Source organism: Manis pentadactyla, chromosome 7 (genome assembly GCF_030020395.1).
Source record: "Manis pentadactyla isolate mManPen7 chromosome 7, mManPen7.hap1, whole genome shotgun sequence".
Classification (NCBI taxonomy): Eukaryota; Metazoa; Chordata; class Mammalia; order Pholidota; family Manidae; genus Manis; species Manis pentadactyla.
In genome coordinates, this window is record NC_080025.1 from 29584083 (window position 1) to 29609883 (window position 25801).

Here is a 25801-nt window from a genome sequence, read left to right on the forward strand (position 1 = left end):
ATTTTGAAGGTACAGCAGAGTAAAAGTTACTATTTTTGTAAACAAAAAATAATAGAATGCAACAGATGCTGAAGAGAAGTAAGAAGTAAAACTTTCTCTAAACGCTTGGCACCCTCCCCTCCTATTCCAAGAAACATGTGTCTAGGTAGGGGTTGGGGTCGGGGTAGGAGGGCAGCCCCGGGGCAGTATACAGTGAGCTGCAAGTCAAACCTCTCATCTCATGGGGTTGATTCATTTAACGAATAGTTCACAGGCTTTTGCTTTCATCTATCTTATTCTGTGGGTTTAATTTTCCAGTATTAATTTGACCAAGGTTAGCGTTCACATCCTGTTTTAAAACAGTTGAATCTTTATGCTATTTGTGAAATAATGGGGTAGGGGGAAGAACTATCTTAAATAGTTTACTCTCTTATTACCAAAACTTCCTGTGTTGATTAGGTCTGCTTAGCCTCCTGAAACCCCACAACACGTTCTACTATGTGGTTCTCTCCATCACAACTAATTCTTCCCGCTCTACAGTCTTACCAGGCAGAAGCATTCACACTGCGCTCAGACTTCTGAACTTAATGTAAAAAATTGGCACAATGCATGGAGTCTTTTCTGTGTATATTCTTTTACCTTTCTTCAAGTACAGTTTCTGAGGACAAATGACACTAATTTTTAGGTCAATTTTCTTATAAAAAAGGTAGTAATGATTTAAAATCAAACACTTGGAAATGGTCTCTGAAAATTCTTAATTGCATTTAGCTTGATTTAAAGTTCCTCGTTTGTGTTTAATATACAGAACTAAATGAAACCTGAACTTCCAAATAGCAAGTACATGAAATAAAATCTTACTAGGTGACCTACCTACAGCCAAAACCAACCAATCAATCTAATTACAGTAACTTTTTGCTTTAAAAAAAATAGGACATGGTGTTATGAAAAAGGCTGGAGAGGAACTTAAATAGAATTTGGGACCAAACACTTCAGTCAGTATGGAAAGTCAGGCAGAGGCATTTCATTTTCAAATGAGTATTTTGCACTTAAATAGCACCTCATGTAGTCAAAGTGCTTTACAATTATTATTAGCCATTCATTAATGTAAATAAACATGGTTTACAATCTATCAACAAGTCTTAAGCACTTTGAGTCAACCAAATACTCAAGAGAATCTATTCAGTAGCAAATTATTGGACTAGCACACAGAATTAAGAAAAAAACTAACATCACATACAAGAAGTCACTTACTGATCTTAATACCTGATATGAAGCAATTATTGAGAAAGAAGAGTTTATGCTGAGGAATAAGTAAAACAGAAGAGTAGCAATCAACATGGAAACTGCCCCCAACGTAAGGCTACCTGTGACTTGTAAGCATATGAAAAATAAATCTCTGAGTTGTGGAAGGCAACTGAAACTATAAATGTCAGCCGCATTGCTAGAATTTGATCTGCAGTTACTGTGATATAAAAAAAACAAGAAAAATTACTGCACGGCCTGATTTTTTTTCTTCTGTAATTCCCCCCAAGTAACTCAACCAATGCATTCACTTCTGCCAGCAAACAAGATAGCAGGAAATAATGAAATTTTGTGTATATAATGTTTTAAAAATAGTTTCCAAATCTTTGGACAAATTTAATTTCCTATAAAAGAATGTGAAAACTCATTTTTCCTTTTAAATACTTTGACGTGGTGCCTTAGGTGAGACCTGATGAGCACCTCTGCCACCATTGTCACCTTGGCAAAAAGTGCACTTGCCAACCATTTTATATAGTAAATATGCAAGTTATTTGAAGTGCATTTGGAAAATAATCAAAAACACAGATTAATACATCATAAAAAGATTAATTCCCTTTAAACAAAGACATTCTTATAAAGCATGATGACACAGAGGCACAATAAAGAACATAAACTGTATCAATTATTGGCAGAAAATCTAATTCATTACAAAGCCTACAGCATTGAAGAAAGGACATTTTCATACAAAGAAAAGTACTACACTAGTATACAACACTTTTAATTGGGCATTTAGAAAATTTTTGGCACACTAAAAGGAACTGAAAGGACTACAATATAAAGGACCAAGAAACTAAAACATAGATACAGGAGAGAGAAAGTCCTCAACTGAGAAACAACTAAATATTAACATAAAATAGAGACAAAAAATAAGCTGGCTGAATTTCCTGAAATGTTGTTATATGTAACAGAAGTATGTTTTGAATGCAGGGTGTGTTTATTCTGACGGCAAGACCGTCTACCTTGCTGTGGCTGGCTGGACATGGCCGGGGTAAGACCTTCTCGTGCTGGTGGCTTGTCTCTGCCTGGCCAGAAATGACTGCCCTGACCCTGTACTAGCAAGTCTGTCTTCAGCCACCTTTTTATGCAGATTCATTCCCTATATAACAGAAAAAAAAGTCACCAGTGAAATAGTAGTGGAACATACTCTTACAAAAGAAAATTTCATCATGCAGCATTCATTATATTGCATCATAAGACACAATTGGAAATGTTAATTCTGCTCATTATAGGTTAAAATCTCTTAAGAGACATTTTAGTTTCAACAGTTAGGTACAAATCTTCATTTGAAGAAATTAAGGCTTAATTTTCTGAATTTCCAACAGTCAAAACAACAGGTAATGGAGACAGAATTTTGGAATACATGATCCATAAGCAATCACACATACTTCCCTTCAAATCAAATATACAAAGTGATTTTCCAACAATGGAAATCCCAGGCTGTGGAAATCTCAGGGCTTATTGAGAAGGGAAAACACAAATGCACTTGCTTCGCAAGGTGGAAAGCCACACTAGGTGTCATACGTACCAACAGGCTGTTTTCCTTCACTTCAGGCAGACTTGTACTCTCAAACTAAGGAAAGTTCCTGACAGTCCACAACAGAGGGCCCACCTGAGAGCAGGGGTTTTCTTGAAGATGGGAGTAGATGGCCTGCAAGCTCAGCAGGCAGAAGAGCAATTGCTGGGCCTGGAGCACCTTCCCACGAGGGAGGACACCTCTCGGGGCACGCTCCCTACACATGGAGGAATAGCAGCAGTGACAAGTCTATGAGTGAGTCAGGAAAGTGGTGCCGCATCCTGGCCAGAGAAGCATCATCACCAGTTTAACCTCACCAGTGATGTAGAAATAGGAGTAAACTGATGGGAGGACGTGGAATCCGGCAACAAGGGAAAAAGGAAGGAATGGGCAACTGGGAGACGGGAGAGTCAGGTAGATCAGCCAAGCCAAGTGAAAAGACACACAGCTTTGCCAGAATGAGCTGGACAAGCTGGCACAGAGGACAGAAGACTAAGAGAGAATTTCCTATCACTAGGTAGCTTCTAGGGTAAATGCTGGTCATAGTTTCAGATTTTTAATAGAATTTCAGTCTATCATATATACCCAATGATTCAAATCCCTCCATTTTCCCAATGAGAAAATGCAGAGCATGTTTTTTACTCACTTTGAAATCAAAGCATTTAAGGATTTGAATAAAACTGACAGATATCTATTGGTAATCTTTAATTTGGCTACATTTATTAACAACTATATCTTATTTAAAATCTACTATTTTTCATTTTCACATTCTAAGCAACTTACTCAAACTCTTCACACACATTTAAGACCGCAGCATCCATCACAAGGCCATTCTCTGGGATACGCAATACTTCCCCAGTTCTCGTACTTCCCCAGTTCTCATACTTCCCCAGTTCTCGTCATCTCCACTTTCATTTCAGTGGCCGGAGATGCAGAACTTTCTGAATATATGTATGAGGCTGCTGCTGGCTATCTTACTGGAACTTAACTTGTGTGAATCTACTTGGAGTTATTCCTTCTCTCCCTGAAATTAGACCTGAAAATTAGGACTCTTCTTTAATAGCACATCACAGAATATGTAAATTTGGTTCCTTAAGAAACACGGTATGTGAAGGTGTAAAAATCCACCAAGAATATGAAATCACTAATAAGGACTGAGGGGCAGAGCTCCCAGATCACTACCAAGAATCTGTAAGGAGAACAAAAAGAAGACAGAATAGGTGGAGTCAGGACTAGTTCCCAGAGAACTATGAAATACATAGTTTTGTCCTGTTTAAAAAATTTTAATTTTCAAGAAACCTGTATTTATTAACAACAATAGTATTCTAAACCCATTATGATACCCTTCTGTTGTTTTTTTAAATTGTGATAAAATCTTAAATTTGTAGTTTTAACTAAGGCAAATATAAATGTGGACATGTTGAAAAATCATATCAATTTTTCACAAAAATCAAATCACATTAGGAGACAGAACACTAACCTTTAAGACACAGTATTAATTATAAATGTGAAAGAGAAACACTGGCATTGTGCCAATAACACAATTACAGGGTCAGAGGGAGATGGTGGAAGGAATCTGGTCCAATTTGCTGTTTCAGGCAACTAACATCTTGAAAAGGTAGAAATGCAAAGAAGTACATGAAAAGAAGAAAAATGCAAAGGAAGAAGAGCAAAGAAGAAAAGACAACAAAAAGCCTAAGAAAAAATACTGAAAAAAGTACAGCATCCTTTAAAATCCACAGCTGTTCACACCCAGAATGTCTCACTAAAGCCCAGAATGTTGATGAACATCTTTTTTCCCCTGCAATACACTTAGGGTATTTTTTGTATTGGAAAGCTCAATTAAAAACTTGTTTGTTCTAGGTCAAACAATGTGAGCATTTTCCAAGCCCTGTGAGATAGTTAAACCACCTCCTTATAAGTACCACTCCTGTAAACCAATGGAAACAGTTCCACAGAACAAAAGCTACCACATCTGTGATTAGATAGGACGAAAGTCCTTCTCCTCTACAATAAAATGGTTCTAAACTGTTCCTTATTTTTCTATCCTCTAGGGATAATGATGGGCTGAAAATGTCCTAACCCTGTTTATAGCGGTTCTCATATCCGCTTCTCAGTCCTAAGATCAGCATTTAGGTTTTGTAAATGCTGCACAAATGTTAATTTGTGTGTTAGAATTACTTTCAGATTCATCTGGTAGAACTACTTCTATAGTAAAGGCAGCATAACAAATATGACACACTCACGGAACTTCGCAGTATGTTTTAAAGTGCTGTTTTCTTACCATATTGTACCAGGCACTAACAACACACTTCTCCTCCATCTCTCTTTGACTCTTCATTTTCTCATATTCTTTCTAAAAAACAAGCACATGTAAACAAGTAAAGACAGAAACCAATTCAGTATCAATAAAAGACTCGCAATTAACTATCTAAATTCATGGAATGTATTTCTTTCTAGAAAACAATAAAAAAAACCAGTGTCATCATACTGTAAAGTGAACTACCTCTAATGAATGGAACAGTCAGTCCCGTTCCTGGAGCTGATTTTTAAGAGCCTGTATTTCTGGTGCTGCTCCTTGATTCTGTTTAGGATCTAAAGTGCGGATAACCTGCAAAAACAATAAAAGAAAAAATTTACAAGCCTCAAAACTTAAAGAATGTAACCTTTAAGGCAGCAGTTATTAAAAAAGAAAAAAATCAAAGGATAAGCCTTACAAGAATCAAAAACTATCTTATAGGGACATTTAAAATTTTAAATGTGTGAAATAATATTGAATTTTTGTAACTTTGGGTAAAACTTTTTGAAAATCATGTATAAGAATCAATTGTCAAAGTAGCTCTGGCTTAAAATTAATAAGTAATACTGAAGCCGGCATGACTGACAGCTGCCTCCCTTTCCCTGTCCTCTGGCTTGGGTCAGCGAGCTCTCCGCCTCTGGCCAGCTGTCGCTCCAGGAGCACAGCTGGTTTCAAGGCCTATGTGTGCGGCCCACCTCACTCTCTCCCAGTGGCTCAGTCAGGCGTGGGCATGTGATGTATTTCTAGTGGCCAACTAGAGGTCTTCTGAGAAAGGGTTTGTTTTTAGGCCCGTAACTTGTCCTGTCAAAAACAATCAAACCTATAGAAAGCCTGAAAGACAAGCAGTGACTCTAGAGCATCTCACTACGCTGACGGACAGTGACTGTAATGGGGTATGTGGTGGGGACCTGATAATGGGGAGAATCTAGCATATGCAATGCTGCTCATGTGATTGTATATCAATGATACCTTAAAAAAAAAAAAGCTTGAAAGAGCAGAACAGTAAAAGCCATTTCCTTTCATCCCAGATTCAGCAATTGCTGCACTGCCACATGTGAATGCTGTCCACACACACCCACTTGCTTCTTTGGCAAACTATTTTAAAGCGATCTGCAGAACTTATAAACATGTGACCTTTAAGTATTTCAATGTACATCTCCTAGACTAAGGGCATTCTCCTACATAATCACAATATCGCTATCGTGTATAAGAAAACAGGCCATTCTAAAATCATCACTATTCAGTTCAAATCCACATCTCGAAAATGTCTTTCATAACTGCCCCTTCTACCCCCAATCCAGGACCCAAAGATTAATGTACTGCATTTGGTTCTTAGGTCTCTTTGGACTCTTTTAAACTAGAACAGCTTCTTGGGCTCCCCCACATTCCAATGCCTATTTTTATTTTTTTCTAACAGTGACTTTTATACCAAATTCTGGATTTATCTGATGATCTATTTTTTTATTTTTTTATTTTGGTATCATTAATCTACAATTACAGAAAGAACATTGTGTTTACTAGGTTCCCCCCTTCACCAAGTCCCCCCCACATACCCCTTCACAGTCACTGTCCATCTGCATAGTATATCTGATGATTTCTTGAAGGTGTTTTTTTAACTTTGTTCCAGTAACCTCATTTTCTGTGGGAACTGAAAGTTAGGTCTAAAAGATTTATTGACAATATATTCCATTAGAAGGCACAAGATGTTGGCTGTTCTACCATTACTGTAGCTAATTTTGATTATTAGTTAAGGTGCTGACAGCCACTTACTTCCTACATAAAAAACATTTTCCTCTTGGTAATTCATCGGGTAATTAGTGGTAATCTGTGGGGTGACCTATTTTGATCACCCATTTCCTGCTCGGGTTCTTTGCCTAAAGTTTTCTTTTCCCCTTTTCCTAAAAGCAGTGTGTGTGAGAAGTCACTGCACATGCACTCTATTTTGAGATGTCAGTGAAACATGATCAGAAAGTGGACTAAATGCCCAAATGTACACTCACACTTTTGGCTTTCTCTAAGTATTTTTTATATCGTTCTTCCATTTGCTTCATTTTCTCTTCTTTCTTCCATAAAGATTCCTGTAATTCTTCAATTTTTAAGGATACAGATGAGATAGAGAAAAAAGTTTTTTTTAGATTGTATCAACTTTGAAAATATTTCAACTGCTAAAATAATAGTTAATAGCCTTGAGAGATTTGTCTGTTCTTCTATATAATTTTATTTTCAAAAAGTATATTTGTATATATGTTATAAAAAAAGTTTTCTTATATGTAAACAAAACTCCAGTGTGGGTGTACACAAATTAAAAAGTATCCAGTGACAGATGAACAGATAAACAAAATGTGGTATATGTATCGTTCAGCCTCAGTTCTGATACATGCTACAACAGGAGACATCATACTACGTGAAAACGAAAGACTTTATGCAGGTGAAATAAGCTAGACATGGAAGGACAGATACTGTATGATTCCATTTACATGAGTTACTCAGAATAGTTCAATTCACAGAGAAATAAAGTAGTATAGTGGTTACCATGGGCTGTGGGGGACAGGAGAAAATGGGGAGTTTCAATTTGGGAAAAGGAGAAGCTCTGGAGGTGGCTGGTGGTGGTACAGCAGTGTGAACATGCTCACTGTCACAGAACTGCACACTCACACATGGCTGAAGTGGTCATTTTATGGTTTGGGTATTTTACTACAATAAAAAAAGTACAAGCCAGGTCCTACTCCTACCTCCACACAGGGGTCAGTGAAGTCAAGCTGCCTACATGTGTAAATATCAACAGAAGTTAAAAGGTTCGCTGACTCACAGGCAGCAATGAAAGTAATTTTGTAAAATAAGCATTAGCATCTACAGTTAAGGAAACATTCACAACTATAATTAGAACTATCATAAAGATGATTATATATTCTTCCTGTAAATAAGGCAAATTCTTTAATTTTCAGAATATGTAATAGGGCTTATTTCTAAAAGAAACAATTTTATACAAATTATCACTGGAGTAATACATGGCTAACCCATTTAAAATTATGATAATTAGGAAAACACAGCTGATACTAAATCTTGGTTCGAGATCTTCAATAATGGCTCTCTTCTTCTGCAATTCATTATTGGCTTCATGAAGCCTCTCTCTATAACAACATCTATAACACTGTGTTACATACTATTTTTTCTACTTGAAAGATCTAAGTTCACTATTTTTGGAATACACTTGCATAGCACACAAGTGCTATGAAACAAAGATGAAAAGACTAATCCAACATGAATTTAATATATTTCTAAAATAAGTAAAAAACAGACAAAAATCTCAGTTTGAAACACTCATTTCCCTTACATAAACATGCACAACAGGGTACAAGGAACTTCATATGATCTTAATTTTTTTGTAGGAAGAGGATATTGTAAAAATTAAATTTAAAACTTTGCAGCAGTTTAACAATGCAAACTCTTATTGCAAAGAGAATGAAGTTCTAAAAATAAGAATTAATAGGAAGAACACAACACACTAATAAAAAGTATAAACTGATGATACATGCACCCACATGGATGCGCACCATAATGTTGAACGATGGAAGTCAGACACAAAAGGGAAATACTGCATGCTTCCTTTTCTATGAGGTTCAGGAAGTTTGAATACTAATGAAAGGTGTTATGAGATCAGCATTGTGGCTTGCTTGGGTATGTAATCAGTCATTTAGAAGGGGGAACAAAGAATCCTTCCTGGTGGGTTGCTGGAAATACTATGTTGATGTGGGTTACCTATGTATGCAGGAAAGCATTCATCAAGCTGTACACCTAGGGACTTTGGATTTGAGTACTTTACTGTATGTTAGTTATATTCTAATACAAAAGTAAGAAAAAACAGCATGAACAGCCAGTTTTTCCTGGTATTTGCATAGTATGTATAATTCTCTATAGTATTTAGTGAGACACTGCAATCTGAGAGCAGGAAAAAGGCAGCAAAAACTGGGAAATACAGAAAAAACTAAAAGGAAAACAGAGAACTTAAGGCTATTTCTGTCTGGTCTTTTCTACGCATAATACTTCAATAAATTTCTTTCTAGTTTGACAAATTCTTTTTTTGAGGGTGTAACAAATATATACATAGATACACAGTAAATATATAGACTTCAAAGAGTAAGAAAAACTAATTCAATGAATAGGTTATAAAACAGAAATTATCTTAGGACCTTAGAAGCCCCATGTGTCCCTATCCTCTTCTCAGAGTTAACAAAATCCAGAATTTTAACCATTCTTGTGATTTTTGTGACAGGCCTTTGTGTGTATTGCTAATAATACATTGTTTAATTTGCCCAATTTTTATTGCTGGATAATGTTTTATTGTTTGATATACCTCTACTATCTATCATTTTATAATCGGTGGTAATTGTATTGTTTCTACTTTTCCATGATCAAAAACCATGTTCTTTTGTACTTTCTCTTATGTGTCCCCTGGTTCACATAGACAACAGCACCTCTAGGAATGCAGTGTATACACAGGGGAATGGAGCTGATGGGTCACATTACTAACTAAACTGAGGTATATGGCAACGAGCAATGGATGAGAATTTCTACTGCTGAACATCTTTGACACTTAGCATGTCTGATTCTTAAATTTTACCAATTTAGTGTGTATAAAAGTTCTCCATTGTAATTTCACATCTGCATAAGAATGCATCTTTTGACATGTCCATGAATTCAGTTATAGGTTAAATTGTCTTCTCCAAAAATATGTTAGATTTAGAGGAGCCAAGATGGCAGCATGAGTAGGACAGCGGAAATCTCCTCCCCAAAACATATAGTTTTGAAAATACAACAAATACAATTATTCCTAAAAGAGAGACCAGAGGATACAGGACAACAGCCAGGCTACATCAACACCTACGAGAACCCAGCACCTCATAAAGGGGGTAAGATACAAGCCACGGCCTGGCAGGACGCGAGCGCCCCCAACCCCAGCTTCCCGGCGGAAGGAGAGGACTCGGAGCGGGGAGGGAGAGGGACCCAGGACTGCTAAACACCCAGCCCTGGTCATCCACACTGGGAGCGCAGACACACAGTGCATGGGATGCTGGATACTAGGGAAATGGGACAGTAAAACCTGCGAGCGGGATCCCGCAGCCAGCGCCCCTGGGACAAAAGAAAAGTGAGTGCCCTTTGAAAGTCTTAAAGGGACAGGGACCCCATAGTTGGATGGAATTGCCCCAGCACCCTTAGCCCAGCAGCTGGGAATCACCGGGAGCTCCAGGCGCCCTAAGCCCCTGGGCGCCAGTGCAGCTTGGAGGGCCCTCAGGGTGATAAAAAGCCTCCTGCCCTTTCCCCCTCCAGCGCGGCCCCACCATAGTGCAGCAGAAGCCTGAGGCCAGCCACGCCCACAGCAGCTGCGTGCAGAACGTCCTTCACAGTGGGCGGGCAAGAATCACAGATCCCATCTGCGTGCAACTGCCCAGCACAAGCCGCTAGGGGTCACTGTTCTCCCAGGAAAGGAAGGCCAGGAGCAAGTAGAACTGGACGTGGTTCTCCCAGCTGACACACATACACACACACGTGCCAACTGCCCACGACTACCTCTATCACCATAAAAAGGCAGAAGAATTTGAACCAGACCAGAATAAACCAGCCATCCTCCCCTGAGAGGAAACCTGGGGCGATAGATTTAACCAATCTACCTGAAAAAGAATTCAAAGTAAAGGTCATTAACTATGCTGATGGAACTACAGAGAAATATGCAAGAGCTAAGGAGGGAGAATACAGAAATAACCAATCTCTGGAAGGACTTAAAAGCAGAATGGATGAGCTGCAAGAGGCCATTAATGGAATAGAAATCAGAGAACAGGAACACAGAGAAGCTGACGCAGAGAGAGATAAAAGGATCTCCAGGAATGAAACAATATTAAGAGAACTGTGTGGCCAATCGAAATGGAACAATATCCACCTTATAGGGGTACCAGGAGAAGAGAGAAAAAGGGATAGAAAGTGTTCTTTGAGGAAATAATTGCTGAAAACTTCCCCAAACTGGGGGAGGAAATAGTCTCTCAGAACATGGAAGCATACACAACTCTCAACACAAAGGACCCAAGGAGGACAACACCAAGACACATAATAATTAAAATGGAAAATATCAAAGACAAGGACAGAGTATTAAAGACAGCCAGAGAGAGAAAAAGGTCACCTACAAAGGAAAACCCATCAGGCTATCATCAGACTTCTCAACAGAAACCTTACAGGCCAGAAGAGAATGGCATGATATATTTAATGCAATGAAACAGAAGGGCCTTGAACCAAGGATACTGTATCCAGCATGATTATCATTTAAATATGAAGGAGGGATTAAACAATTCCCAGACAAGCAAAAGTTGAGGGAATTTGCCTCACACAAACCACCTCTACAGGGTATTTCAGAGGGACTGCTCTAGAAGGGAACACTCCCAAGAATAAATAGATGTCACCAGAGAAAATAAAATCACAGCAAAGAAAGCAGACCAACCAAATACTAACTAAAGGCAAAACATAAAATCAACTACCCACACAAGCAGTAAAAGGAAACACAAAGGAGCATAAAATAAAACACCTAACATAAAAAGAATGGAGGAGGAGGAATAAGAAGGGAGAGAAATAAAGAATCATCAGACTCTGTTTATAATAGCTCAATAAGCAAGTTAAATTAGACAGTAGGATAGTAAAGAAGCTATCCTTGAACCTTTGGTAACCACGAATCTAAAGCGTGCAATGGCAATAAGTATATATCTTTCAATAATCACCCTAAATGTAAATGGACTGAATGCACCAATCAAAAGACACAGAGTAATAGAATGGATAAAAAAGCAAGACCTATCTACATGCTGCTAATAAGAGACCCACCTCAAACCCAAAGACTTGCACAGACTAAAAGTTAAGGGATGGAAAAAGATATTTCATGCAAACAACAAGGATTAAAAAAGCAGGTGTTGCAGTACTAGTATCAGACAAAATAGACTTCAAAACAAAGAAAGTAACAAGAGATAAAGAAGGATATTATATAATGATAAAGGGTCAATCCAACAAGAGGATATAACCATTATAAATACATATGCACCCAACACAGGAGCACCAACATATATGAAACAAATACTAACAGAATTAAAGGAGGAAATAGGATTCAATGCATTTATTTTAGGAGACTTCAACACACCACTCACTCCAAAGGACAGATCCACCAGACAGAAAATAAGTAAGGACACAGAGGCACTGAACAACACACTACAACAGATGGACCGAATAGACATCTATAGAACTCTACACCCAGAAGCAACAGGATAGACATTCTTCACAAGTGCACATGGAATATTCTCCAGAATAGACCACATACTAGGCCACAAAAAGAGCCTCAGCAAATTCAAAAGACTGAAATTCTACCAACCAACTTCTCAGGCCACAAAGGTATAAAACTAGAAATAAACTGTACAAAGAAAGCAAAAAGGCTCACAAACACATGGAGGCTTAAAAAATCCTCCTAAGTAGTCAATGGATCAACGAACAAATCAAAATAGAGATCCAGCAATATATGGAAACAAACGACAACAACAACACAAAGCCCCAACTTCTGTGGGACGCTGCGAAAGTAGTGTTAAGAGGAAAGTATATAGCAATCTAGGCATATTTAAAGAAGGAAGGAAAATCGCAATGAATAGTCTAAAGATACAATTATCGAAATTGGAAAAAGAAGAACAAATGAGGCCTAAAGTCAACAGAAGGAGGAACATAATAAAGATCAGAGAAGAAATAAATAAAATTGAGAAGAACAAAACAATAGAAAAAATCAATGAACCCAAGAGCTGGTTCTTCGAGAAAATAAACAAAATAGATAGGCCTCTAGACAGACTTATTAAGAGAAGAAGAGAGTCAACACACATCAACAGAATCAGAAAAGAGAAAGGAAAAATCACAACAGACCCCACAAAAATACAAAAGAATTTTTAGAGAATACTATGAAAACCTATATGCTAACAAGCTGGAAAACCTAGGAGAAACAGGCAACTTCCTAGAAAAATACAACCTACCAAGACTGACCCAGAAAGAAACAGAAAATCTAAACAGTACAATTACCAGCAACCAAACTGAAGTGGTAATCAAAAAACTACCCAAGAGCAAAACCCCTGGGCCAGAAGAATTTACCTTGGCATTTTATCAGACATACAGAGAAGACATAGTACGCATTCTCCTTAAAATTTTCCAAAAAATTGAAGAGGAGGGAATACTCCCAAACTCATTCTATGAAGCCAACATCACCCAAATACCAAAACCAGGCAAAGACCCCACCAAAAAAGAAAACTACAGACCAATATCCCTGATGAACGTAGATGCAAAAATACACAACAAAATATTAGCAAACCGAATTCAAAAATACATCAAAAGGATCATACACCATGACCAAGTGGGATTCATCCCAGGGATGGAAGGATGGTACAACATTCAAAAATCCATCAACATCATCCACCATATAAACAAAAAGAAGGACAAAAACCACATGATCATCTCCATAAATGCTGAAAAAGCATTCGACAAAATTCAACATCCATTCATGATAAAAACTCTCAAGAAAATGGGTATAGAGGGCAAGTACCTCAACATAATAAGGGCCATATATGACAAACCCACAGCCAACATCATACTGAACAGGGAGAAGCTGAAAGCATTTCCTCTGAGATCGGGAACAAGAAAGGGATGCCCACTCTCTCCACTGTTATTGAACATAGTACTGGAGGTCCTAGCCATGGCAATTAGACAAAACAAAGAAATACAAGGAATCCAGATTGGTAATGAAGAAGTCAAACTGTCACTATTTGCAGATGACATGATACTGTACATAAAAAACCCTAAAGACTCCACCCCAAAACTACTAGAACTGATATCGGAATACAGCAAAGTTGCAGGATACAAAATCAACACACAGAAATCTGTGGCTTTCCTATATACTAACAATGAACTAATAGAAAGAGAAATCAGGGAAACAATTTCATTCACAATTGCATCAAAAAGAATAAAATACCTAGGAATAAACCTAACCAAGGAAGTGAAAGACCTATACCCCGAAAGCTATAAGACACTCTTAAGAGAAATTAAAGAGGACACTAACAAATGGAAACTCATCCCATGTTCCTGGCTAGGAAGAATTAATATCATCAAAATGGCCATCCTGCCCAAAGCAATATACAGATTTGATGCAATCCCTACCAAATTACCAACAGCATTCTTCAACGAAATGGAAAAAATAGTTCAAAAATTCATGTGGAAACACCAAAGACCCCGAATAGCCAAAGCAATCCTGAGAAGGAAGAATACAGTGGGGGGGATCTGCTCCCCAACTTCAAGCTCTACTACAAAGCCACAATAATCAAGACAATTTGGTACTGGCACAAGAACAGAGCCACAGACAAGTGGAACAGAATAGAGACTCCAGACATTAACCCAAACATATATGGTTAATTAATATACGATAAAGGAGCCATGGACATACAATGGGGATACGACAGTCTCTTCAACAGATGGTGCCTGCAAAAGTGGACAGCTACATGTAGGAGAATGAAACTGGATCACTGTCTAACCCCATACACAAAAGTAAATTCGAAATGGATCAAAGACCTGAATGTAAGTCATAAAACCATAAAACTCTTAGAAAAAACATAGGCAAAAATATAACGGACATAAGCATGAGTGACCTCTTCATGAACATATCTCCCCGGGCAAGGGAAACAAAAGCAAAAATGAACATGTGGGACTATATCAAACTGAAAAGCTTCTGTACAGCAAAGGACACCATCAATAGAACAAAAAGGTATCCTAGAGTATGGGAGAATATATTCATAAATGACAGATCTGATAAAGGCTTGACATCCAAAATATATAAAGAGCTCACACACCTCAACAAACAAAAAGCAAATAATCCAATTAAAAAATGGGCAGAGGAGCTGAATAGACAGTTCTCTAAGGAAGAAATTCAGATGGCCAACAGACACATGAAAAGATGCTCCACATCGCTTGTCATCAGAGAAATGCAAATTAAAACCACAATGAGATATCACCTCACACCAGTAAGGATCGCCATCATCGAGAAGACAAACAACAACAAATGTTGGTGAGATTGTGGAGAAAGCGGAACCCTCCTACACTGCTGGTGGTAATGTAAACTAGTTCAACCATTGTGGAAAGCAGTATGGAGGTTCCTCAAAATGCTCAAAATAGAAATACCATTTGACCCAGGAATTCCACTCCTAGGAATTTACCCTAAGAATGTAGCACTCCAGTTTGAAAAAGACAGATGCACCCCTATGTTTATCGCTGCACTATTTACAATAGCCAAGATATGGAAGCAACCTAAGTATCCATCAGTAGATGAATGGATAAGAAGATGTGATACATATACACAATGGAATATTATTCAGCCATAAGAAGAAAACAAATCCTACCATTTGCAACAACATGGATGGAGCTAGAGGGTATTATGCTCAGTGAAATAAGCCAGGCGGAGAAAGACAAGTACCAAATGATTTCACTCATATGTGGAGCATAACAACAAAGATAATACTGAAGGAACAAAACAGCAGCAGAATCACAGAACCCAAGAATGGACTAACAGTTACCAAAGGGAAAAGGACTGGGGTGGATGGGTGGGAAGGGAAAGATAAGGGTGAAAACAGGGCATTACAATTAGCACACATAATGTAGGGGGGTGGGGACATGGGGAAGGCCGTATATCACAGAGAAGACAAGTAATGATCCTATAGCATCTTACTATGCTGATGGACAGTGACTGTAATGGGTATGTGGGGGGGACTTGATAATAGGGGGAGTCTAGTAACCACAATGTTGTTCAAGTAATTGTACATTAATGATATAAAAAAAGTAAAAACATGTTATTCTCTCTCTCCATGTATTTTTTATGTAAAACTTAGAAGTTTTCATCATACAAGTTCCTCATGTTGCTTTTACATTTTTTTATTCTTCAAGGACTTATATACATACAAATGGAAGCCTTTTCCTTATGATACTAAGTACTTATTGCTAGAAAAGCTTATAACCTATGCAAATGTCCTATACTTACCATTCCCCTACTAAATGTTTATTGGTTCTAAGAAACTTTCAGTTGATTATATTTTATAGATGGACTATCTACTAACAATGATCAATTATTTTTTGTCTTTCTGTATTTTCACCTCATTTAAAAAAAATTCATTTTCTAAAAATGCAGTAATAATAGCTAAATCTTATGTAGCACCTATATGCCAGGCAATATTCTCAATACTTTACATAATTAACTTATTTAATGTTCACAAAAATTCTAGAAGGTAGTTAACACTACTAGACCACTTTAGAGTGGAAGAAATAAAAGCCTGCCCAAGATTATACAGAGACTTAAGTGTCACAGTCAGGATTTTTAGAACATCTAGAAAAAAAGTCAAACAACAGATCAGTACTCATCTGCCTTTTGTTCTTAACTTTACTGAGAATTTCCCAAACCAAGCTTATTTTATACTTTCCTTTCTCCTATAACTTAAGGATTAAAGGAGTTATAACAACACATTTAACTGTTATTTATTTATTAAAGTATCATTGATATACAATCTTATGTTGGTTTCAAATACACAACACAGTGGTTCAACATTCACCCATATTATCAAGTTGTCAGCTTCTCCAGTGCGGTCACTGTCCATCAATGCAGCAAAATGTTACAGAACCATTAACTGTTTTCTCCATGCTGTACCACCATCCCTATGACCAACCTATATTGTGATTGCAAATTATTGTGCCCCTTTATCCCCTTCCCCCTGCCCCCACACCCTCTCCAATCCCTCTCCCTTGGTAACCACTAGTCCCTTCTCGGTGTCTGTGAGTCTGCTACTACTTTGTTCCTTCTGTATTGCTTTGTTTTTATACTCCACAAATAAGTGAAATCATTTGGTACTTGTCTTTCTCCACCTGGCTTATTTCACTGAGCAAAATACCCTCTAGATCCAGCCATGATGTTGTAAATGGCCAGGATTTATTTTCTTTTTATGGCTGAATAATATTCTACTGTGTATATGTACCATCTGTTTCTTATCCATTCCTCTACTGAAGGACATGTAGGTTGCTTCTGTATCTTGGATATTGCAAATAGTGCCATGATAAACAAAGGGGTGCATATGTCTTTTTGAAGCAGGGATCTTGTTTTCTTTGGATAAATTCCTAGAAGTGGAGTTACTGGGTCAAACGGTATTTCTATTTTTAGTTTTTTGAGGAACCTCCACATTGCTTCCCACAGCGGTTGCACAAATCATTTAAAAGTTATTGTAATAAATATAATAATATTCCACAGGTTAACAATCCAGGAAAAAGTTTATTTTAATATAGTACTAGATTGAATTTACTACTGTATTATTTATTCATAATTGAGATGTTAGTATTTTCCTTTTCTTAAACTTCTTTTTGTTGTCTTTGATGTTTACTGGCCTCAAAGCATGTGCAGAATATAGGCGGGGCAGGTGTGTGTTTTCCCCCTTTCACTCACGGTTAAGCTGCAGTTGGGGCATTCTGTCTTCAAGTACTGCTGAGGGCGTAGCTTTGATGAGGTTTTCCTAGATGTGAAGTTGTTTCATATTGTGTAGGAAGATTTTTGGGAGGCTGTTTCCTACACTGCCTTGGCCTGCAGTTACTCAGGAGTCCTAACACTATATTCTTAACTTTAAAAGACAGTTACCAAATCTCTAACAGCTAAATTTTAGGGAATAGTCTTTCACCTGAATGTTTCTTCTTGGAGCTGTTCTAACTGAGTCTGGAGCTGCAGATGCCTTCTTCCTGCTGGGCTGTTAGGATCTTCTATAGAATCAGACTGATTAAGTCTTTCCATTAATACCTGATTCTCTGCCAACAAGACTACTTTTCTCCTCTTGCAATGCTGCAACCTGTTAGAACGTAGGAGAGTGGCAGTTAATTCTTCTAGTCACACTGGCATTAGCATAGTCGCTTGTGAGTTACTGTTATGAGTTACAGCGTCTTTTTAAAGAAGTACAATCAACCTCCACTTAAAACATTTACATTATTTTGGACTACTGCACAGGCAGAAAAACATGTAAGAATAAGCAAGAATTCATTCTTTATACCTGAAAAGAGAGTTTACCAAAGGAGATACACAGATAACAACTAAACACACAAAAAGATACTCATAATTAGCCATTAGGGAAACACAAACTAAAACCACAATGTTATATCAACACATCCTATTGGAATGGCTAAAATTTAAAAAACTGGCTGCACCAAGTGTTGACAAAGATGTAGAAAAAAATCAAACTCTTCATACACTCTAGTGAGGATGTAAAGTGTTTTAAGCACTTTGGAAAACAGTTTTGCATCTTCCTAAAAAATTAAACAGGCGACTACCATATGACACAGCTGTTCTATTCCTGTGTATTTTTTTACTCAAGAGAAATAAAAGCGTATGTTCACACAAAGACTTACGAAGAATGTTTACAGCAGCTTCATTTGTGATAGAGAAAAACCAGATACAAGACAAATGTTCATCAACAGATGAATGGATAAGTTTTAGCACAAGAGAATACTATTTGGCAGTAAAAAAGAAGTACTGATACTGACAACAGGAATGAATCTCAAAATAATGAAAGAAATTACACAAATAATGGTGTCTACACTGCATGATTCCTTTTATATACAATTTTAGAAGACGCAGGCTAATCTATATGTACTGAGAGAAGAGCTGGGGACAGGAAGGGGACTACAGGAGTCATGAGGAAACTTTTTGGGGTGATGGGTTCATTACACTGATTTTGCTGATGGTTTCATGTGTTTATACATATGTCAACATATACCAGAAACTGTATACCTTAAGTATGAGCTGTTCATTGTATGTCAATTTTATTTCAGGAAAGCTGTAACAACAAAAGCCGCCTGCCATTTGTAATCCTGCTTCTCCACCGCGTTCTCTCTTGAGCTCATTTTAACTGGGCTATTGGCCCTGCCACCCCACTGAAGATGCTCCTCAGGAGCACTACTGACCTTGTGATCAGTCAACAACAATTGACGCAAGTCATCACATCCCCCTCCTTGGGGCGTTTTCTTCACATGGCTTCCAGGCCATCTCACTCTCCTGGTGTCTCTACCAATTCAGTTCTCTTTCTCCTGCATCAATTCTTTCTTCCCCGACCGGAGTGGCTTATAGCTCTTCTTTTCTAAACACAGCGACAGCTTCCAGTTTCATGGCTGTCAACATCATCTATTCACTGACAGCTCACACATTCTATTTCTAGCCTGGGACCCTATACTGGGGGTATCATTTTCACTTGGATGTCTAATTGGCATCTCAAATTTAAATTGTCCAAGTGGAATGTTTAATTACTCTTGCCCTCCAGTCGTCTCCTTTCAGTGAATGGGAACTCTGTCCTTCCAGGTACCTTCCAGTTACCATCATAATCCTTAATGTCTCTCCCTCACAGCCACACCCAATCTGAGAGCAAATATCATTGGCTCTATCTTCAAACATATTTTGACCACTTCTCACCAGCCCTGAATTCCATTCTAAGCCAATATAACCTTCTGCCTGGATTATTGCAATGGCCTCTTAAGTAGTCTCCTTAAATTGGCCCTTGCCTCTCTTCAGTCTAGTATCCACACAGCAGCCTCAATAAGCCACTGAAACAAAACTAAGGTCATATGACCACTTTGCTCAAAATCCTGCAATGGCTTCCCATTTACTCCAAGTTAACATCTTTACACAGGCCACACAGGCTCCAGACAGATTTTCTCATCTCACGCTCTGTTCTCCTGCCATCCTCATCTTGTTCCTGGAATCTATAGCTGCACTTCCCTTTGGGCCCCAGGACTTGGCCTGGTGTGCCCTCCCTGGAAACTGGGAGCCCTGCTCCTCCAGCCTTGTCAGGGTCTTACTAACACGTCACCTTCTCTGGAATGCTTTCGTTGACTACCCAATTTAAAACTAATTCTTCCTCCCGTGTGCTCCCACTTCTACCTTCCCTATTTTATTCTCTCTAGAATAGTTGGCTGCACACAACAGACTATATTCTTATTCCGTTTATTGTCTGTGAATGTATGCACTTTGGGAGCAGGGATGTTTTACCTATTTCTGTCTGTTTGCCCCAATCTTTGCTGTACCCACAGCACCCTGGGCAATGGATGGTCTGCAGTGGGTGCTCCAGTGTTTGATACAAAAATGAATGAATCTGAAATGCTGGCTCTGTAATTCATCAGATTTCCATAAATGCATCAGTCTTTTCTCAGAACACAGCAGTGGCTCTATTCTACACAAAGAGCCCATTTCCTTCATTTTTGCTCCTCCAGGCTTTTAAAATGAGGTACCCCTGTATATTTGGCCGAAACCTTTTTCACACACACAGAAAAAGGACACTGCGGACACACCTCACCGCACTGTGCCTTGCCTGTGGTGGCTGTGTGCTGAGCAAGCCCACTGGTGCCATGTTCCCAACAGCCTAAGCCCATGGCTGATGATGGAGGGCCTTCCATGAGGCCTGCTTTAGTGCCTGGTACATCTAAGTGCCCAATAAATACCTTATGACAAATAAACTGGGGGATTGTGAGCTGACGCTGGATGACAAACAGCAGCCAGTCACCTAATGACTTTTCCCCCCCAGAAGTGGCTCTGGACGCCCGCCTGGTGAGGTGAGAAAGCTGGCGGCCCTGGCACTGCTCACTGCTCCTGCAGTTTTCCTCTGTGCCTGTCGTCTGTGCCTCTGTGCTCACAGTAACGTTACCCACAGGACAATTCTAATGTTGAGAACTAATCAAGTGTCATTATTAGACTGGCGATCACCTTACTAATGGCAGTCTCACTGTTTCCTGTGGAGCTAAGCGTGTTCTAGGGTTACCCCTTTCCTTTCTATGAACTCTCTGCAACCCTGCCATTCACACTGCAATCTGTCAATGCCAAGGATTGGTAAATTTCTGTAAAGAATCAAGCAGCGAGTATCCTGGGCTTTGAGAGCCATAGGTTTTTGTGGTAAGTACTCTGTCACAGTAGCGTGAAAGCGGCCACAGACAGTGCATCAATGAATGAGTGTGGCTGTGCTGCAATAAAACTTTATTTACAAAAACAGATGGCAAGTTGAGGTTTGCCAATCCCAGGGTATGACTTTAATTTTATATTATCAAAGATAACATTTATATCCTGCTCACAAAAACAATCAACTCTTTATTTATTATTATAGATCCTAGCATTTGTGTAGAGTTAAATTCTAAAATTCTGACAAGCAATTAACAGCAATTACATTGTGACCAGGCACATACAGTTTACACACAATCCAACAAGTGCGATGATGACACTTCCCCTGCCTTCACCCTGAGCAACTCACTTTCGCCCAAGCCCTGCAGAGCCAATGCCTCCGGGACAAATACTGTGAATTCTGTGCACCCATTCCCCAGCTTCAACAAGTAACAGAGCATGGCCAATTATGTCTCATCTGTACCTGCATCCACTGATTTTGAGGTACATCTCAAATAATTTTTCTTATTTTTTATGTGTGAGACATCCTCAGCTTTAACTAGTGTCTTGAATTTTCTGTTTTGACAATTATACTTTTATTTCACTTAAGTGTTTCTTAACCTCAGATTTTTCCTCTTTAAAATAGCATCTTGTCCATTCAGGGGCTTCACACTTCAGGGCTGACCCACCAGAAACTAACCTTTATGTAAATTACAGGGCCCAGAAAGGTCAACTACAAAGGACCATACCCTGCACTACTAACACTCGGCCTAACCCTGTCTGTTTAATTTCTTTAGTAAAGAACCCTGAGACAGGGAAGGGGCTAGAGGTCAGTCTACATCAGGGAGTAGCAGGGTCAGTGGGGCTTCAATCGGTAAGATACCGTTAGTTAAACCATATTCCGGCCTCCTGTCACACCTGAGCTCTCTGTGGGGTTCTGCTACAGCACCTCTCCCTCCCCACCCCAACACTGCACCAGCGCATTCTTTACTCCTTTCAGCCATCCAGCACTTTTCCAACTGTCTCGGGCTTTCAGAGGTTGAAGATTGGTGTACTATAGCTGGCTATAACCAAGCTGATTGTGAAAAACTCAAGAGTCTTGTGAGCAGACTGTTAAACCATAAATAATGTGAAAGTGGCCACTGTGAGAGTATTTATACTATGGAAATTGGGAAACACTACAAATCAGGGCTTTGTAAAATCTCCCCATACTTCCCCAGAACTAGCACTGAAATCCCTCCTCTGTCTTTATCCCTCTGCTTTCTTTTCTTTTGTTTTTATACCATTTTAATTCATTTATTATAAATATAATGGGGTTACAGGAAGGAAAGAAAATTAATATATCTGCTCAGTCTACCATGTTTAGCCAGAAATCTGTTTTCCTCAATTACAGCTGCATTATAAACTGCATGCCATGGCAGCATACGGCACGCTTGGTGGTACTTGAGGTGGTGCATTCCCAGTAGGGGTACACAGAAGACCCTTACCTGCATGTCCAGTTCATGGCATCTTTGCGCAATTTCTTCCTTGGCTGACAAAGCTTCATTTAGTTCTGACGTTTTCTTCAACTGGTTACAAACAAAAAGATACAATCAACATTTCAATATTAAGTGGCAATAATAATTACATATGTACAATGTAGAATTAAAACATTCCCCTTGTTTTCCTGCAGGGCAGGGAGAAATCCAGAACAACCCTTCTGCATGAGTCAGAAGGCGGCACTTCTACATCTCGATCTTTTCTCTTCTGTACTTTGAATTGGGTTCTTTCCTCATATCAAGTTTTCTACACAGCATCTTTTGAGCTACTTGGTTCCTGGCAATGTTGATTCTGTAATAACTGAGAAATTTTACCTTGATAAAATATGTATGTGCTAGGAGACAGAGGTTTCAACTGTTAAAATATATAGCTAGTGTATCTCAACACAAGTTCTTTAGTCAGAGTAAACCTTTGGTTAGTTTGTATTAATAATTTTGAATTAAAATATCTGTGTTATTTTAAAAATAAATCTTTGTATTGTTCTGTTTTAAATATTTGTTTTACTCTGATTCTCAACACAAGCCAAACATTCCTAACTTGTGTCCCATTATTATATAAACTCTTAAGTTAGCAAATATGAACCAATTAATTAAAATTGATTAATTACTTAATTTAAAAAAATGATTAAAATGAAATCATACTGGTTTCCCATTTTATGTGACCAAAGCTCTCTGTAATAGACACACAAAAAACGCATCCAAGGTAACAACTTTAAAATAACCAAAGTAAGGGAAAGACAAATTACAACTTGGGTTAAAATTATCGCATGTCCAAAGTTCCTGCAAAATACCAGAAAGCCTGGGGAAGCAATGGGAGGGGGCAGAGGACACAAAGATGTCTGTTCATGCTATGGAACGGACACCCGGGGTAGCTGGGACACAGAAACTAAGAATGTGATTAACAGTGTTTTATTAAAAAGCGGTAATTAAAATTACAAAGTAACTTTTTCATTAAAGCCATAAAAATGCATTGCAGAGTTCCTCTAAAATTATAGTAATTCTTGAGTGCATTTAAGTATCAGTTGACAGATGCTTCACTTCTTCACAAAGATGAAGGGTAGAGGAGACATCTTCAATCGAAAAATAATGTGAGAGAAAAAGTAAAATATCTTTTGTATTATATAAATAAATCAAAAGACTAAAAGCATAGTATTTTTCAGGAACACATCTATTGTGTAAAATGTGGCACACAGAAAGAAAAGTCAAGACCAGGAAACACTAGTTAAAATAAGCTAAATTAAAATAAAATAAAATAAAATAAGCTAAATTATTTTAAAGTGGATATGCAACAATAATTATAATTTTAAATACAAATTTGTAATATCCATAGTAAAGTAGCTTAAGTTCTTGAATTTTAGGTAAAAAATAAAGAGTAATACCAATATATCACATAAGCAATTTCAATTGAAACATTCTTTGCATTAAAATCTGAAGTTTATCTTCTCAATCTCTGCATGGATGAAAACAATGCAAAGTTTAGATACCTGGCCATAAAGGTCAACATAGGCATCATTCCCAGCAGAGACAGGAGATTCTTTACTCATCAGCTGCAATTAAGATTTAAATGATTATAACTCTGAGGCAAAAAGATATTCCATATAATATACTTTCACAACAAACATGGATACCCAGCCACTACAGAATCATAAAGACGAAAGTGAAAACACAAATATGAAGGGATACTTGTAACATTAACGCTTTTCAGTCTGGAACATTTTTTTCACTCCAAGATAACGCCTTCATTTAAAATTACAGATTCAAATTCTGACGCACATTTTCACTGTGGGCCCAGTCAGAAGAATCAAGTGTCACTTATTCTTATCACTAAAAAGAGAAATCTTTAAGTTAAAATATAGCTAAAATATTTAAAAATTGACTTTTCAGTTAAAAAGGGCAGTACAAGTTAACTATTTCTTTCTGAAGAATAAATGTGGGTAAGGTCAACATTAGCCAAGTCTGACTGCCAGGGTTTATGAGAACACATGCACACAAAAGTCCTTCCTGGCTTCACTTGCCCTTGTGTTGCAAAGAAAGAAGACCCAGAGGGCTGTGTGAGGCTGGGGGAGAAGGCGATAAAAGTCTGATTGTAACAATGTCAGGGGCACACTCACAATCCATTGTGTCCTTCTGCTCTGTTTGAAGGGGACAGTTACAAATGTGAGGAGGTACTGCTGAGAGACCTTGGAATTTCAGTCTTCATCCCATTCTCTAGGGAATTAAATGTCATGTTCAGCTGTACCCTTTTCTCTGGATCAGTGGTTGTCAAAGTGAAGTCCCCAAACATCATCAGCATCACTGCCCGGGAACTTGTCAGAAATGCAAATTCTTGGGTCCCAGACTGGGTCTACTGAGTCAGGACCAGCAATCCGCTTAGTAAGTGCCCAGGTGACTGATGCATACTGAGGTTTGAGAACCACTGCTCTGTATTACCATCATGAGAGAAGTTGAAAGTCCCTTAGAGTAATTAGGAAAAAAAAAATCTCAGGAAGAGTAAAAAATACTGGCTTCAATTTTTACACTTATGCTGTGAGAATGTCAATAAAAAGATTAACGTTCTTCTTCCAATTGAAAAAATAGTACTTATTAGAGAGAAGATAAAATTCAGGGGAAAAAAAACATAAAGAGAAAAAAAACATTATGTTACCATCCACAAATAACCATTCCAATAATTTTCCAGTAGTTGACTTAGGAGGCTACCCGTGCCAACCATGAGCCTAGAACATTCCAGAGTGCCAAGGCTGTGGCAGAATATTCAGAGAGGAAGCACCCACTTCAGAGGCAGGTGGTAGAAGGCAGTGGAAACATTTTCTTCCAGTTTCTTCCTCTTCCCATGGTTATGGGTTAGTACTTGTCATAAACACAGCAACACCTCTGAGGCTAGGTGTCCCAGTCTGAGCACCACCTTCTCTGGCTCCAGGTTCTCATTCAGTCACATCAGGCCCCACATCTCTGCACCTCCTCCCGGTTTTCCAGGCAGGGCCCATCCTTAGATTCGTTTTCTTCCTTGCTTTGCTTAGTGAACATTCTTGTGTTGCCGCCTGAAGTTGACTCCCCTTTCTTCTACTACATCATCTTACTTTGGGGAATCTCCCCTTCCCACTTGAGATTCCACGGTTCACCATTGGTTTAATCTTCTCTTTCTAGCCTAGATTTCACAGTCTGTTACTTTGAAAGACTTCTGTCAA

General features: G+C 38.3%; 1 pseudogene; it reads right to left on the reverse strand.

Annotated features, from left to right (window-relative positions):
* Positions 1 to 2070: 2070 nt before the first annotated feature.
* The window catches only part of LOC130684340 (protein Hook homolog 3-like), an 83541-nt pseudogene continuing 59810 nt past the window's right edge, over positions 2071 to 25801 (reverse strand).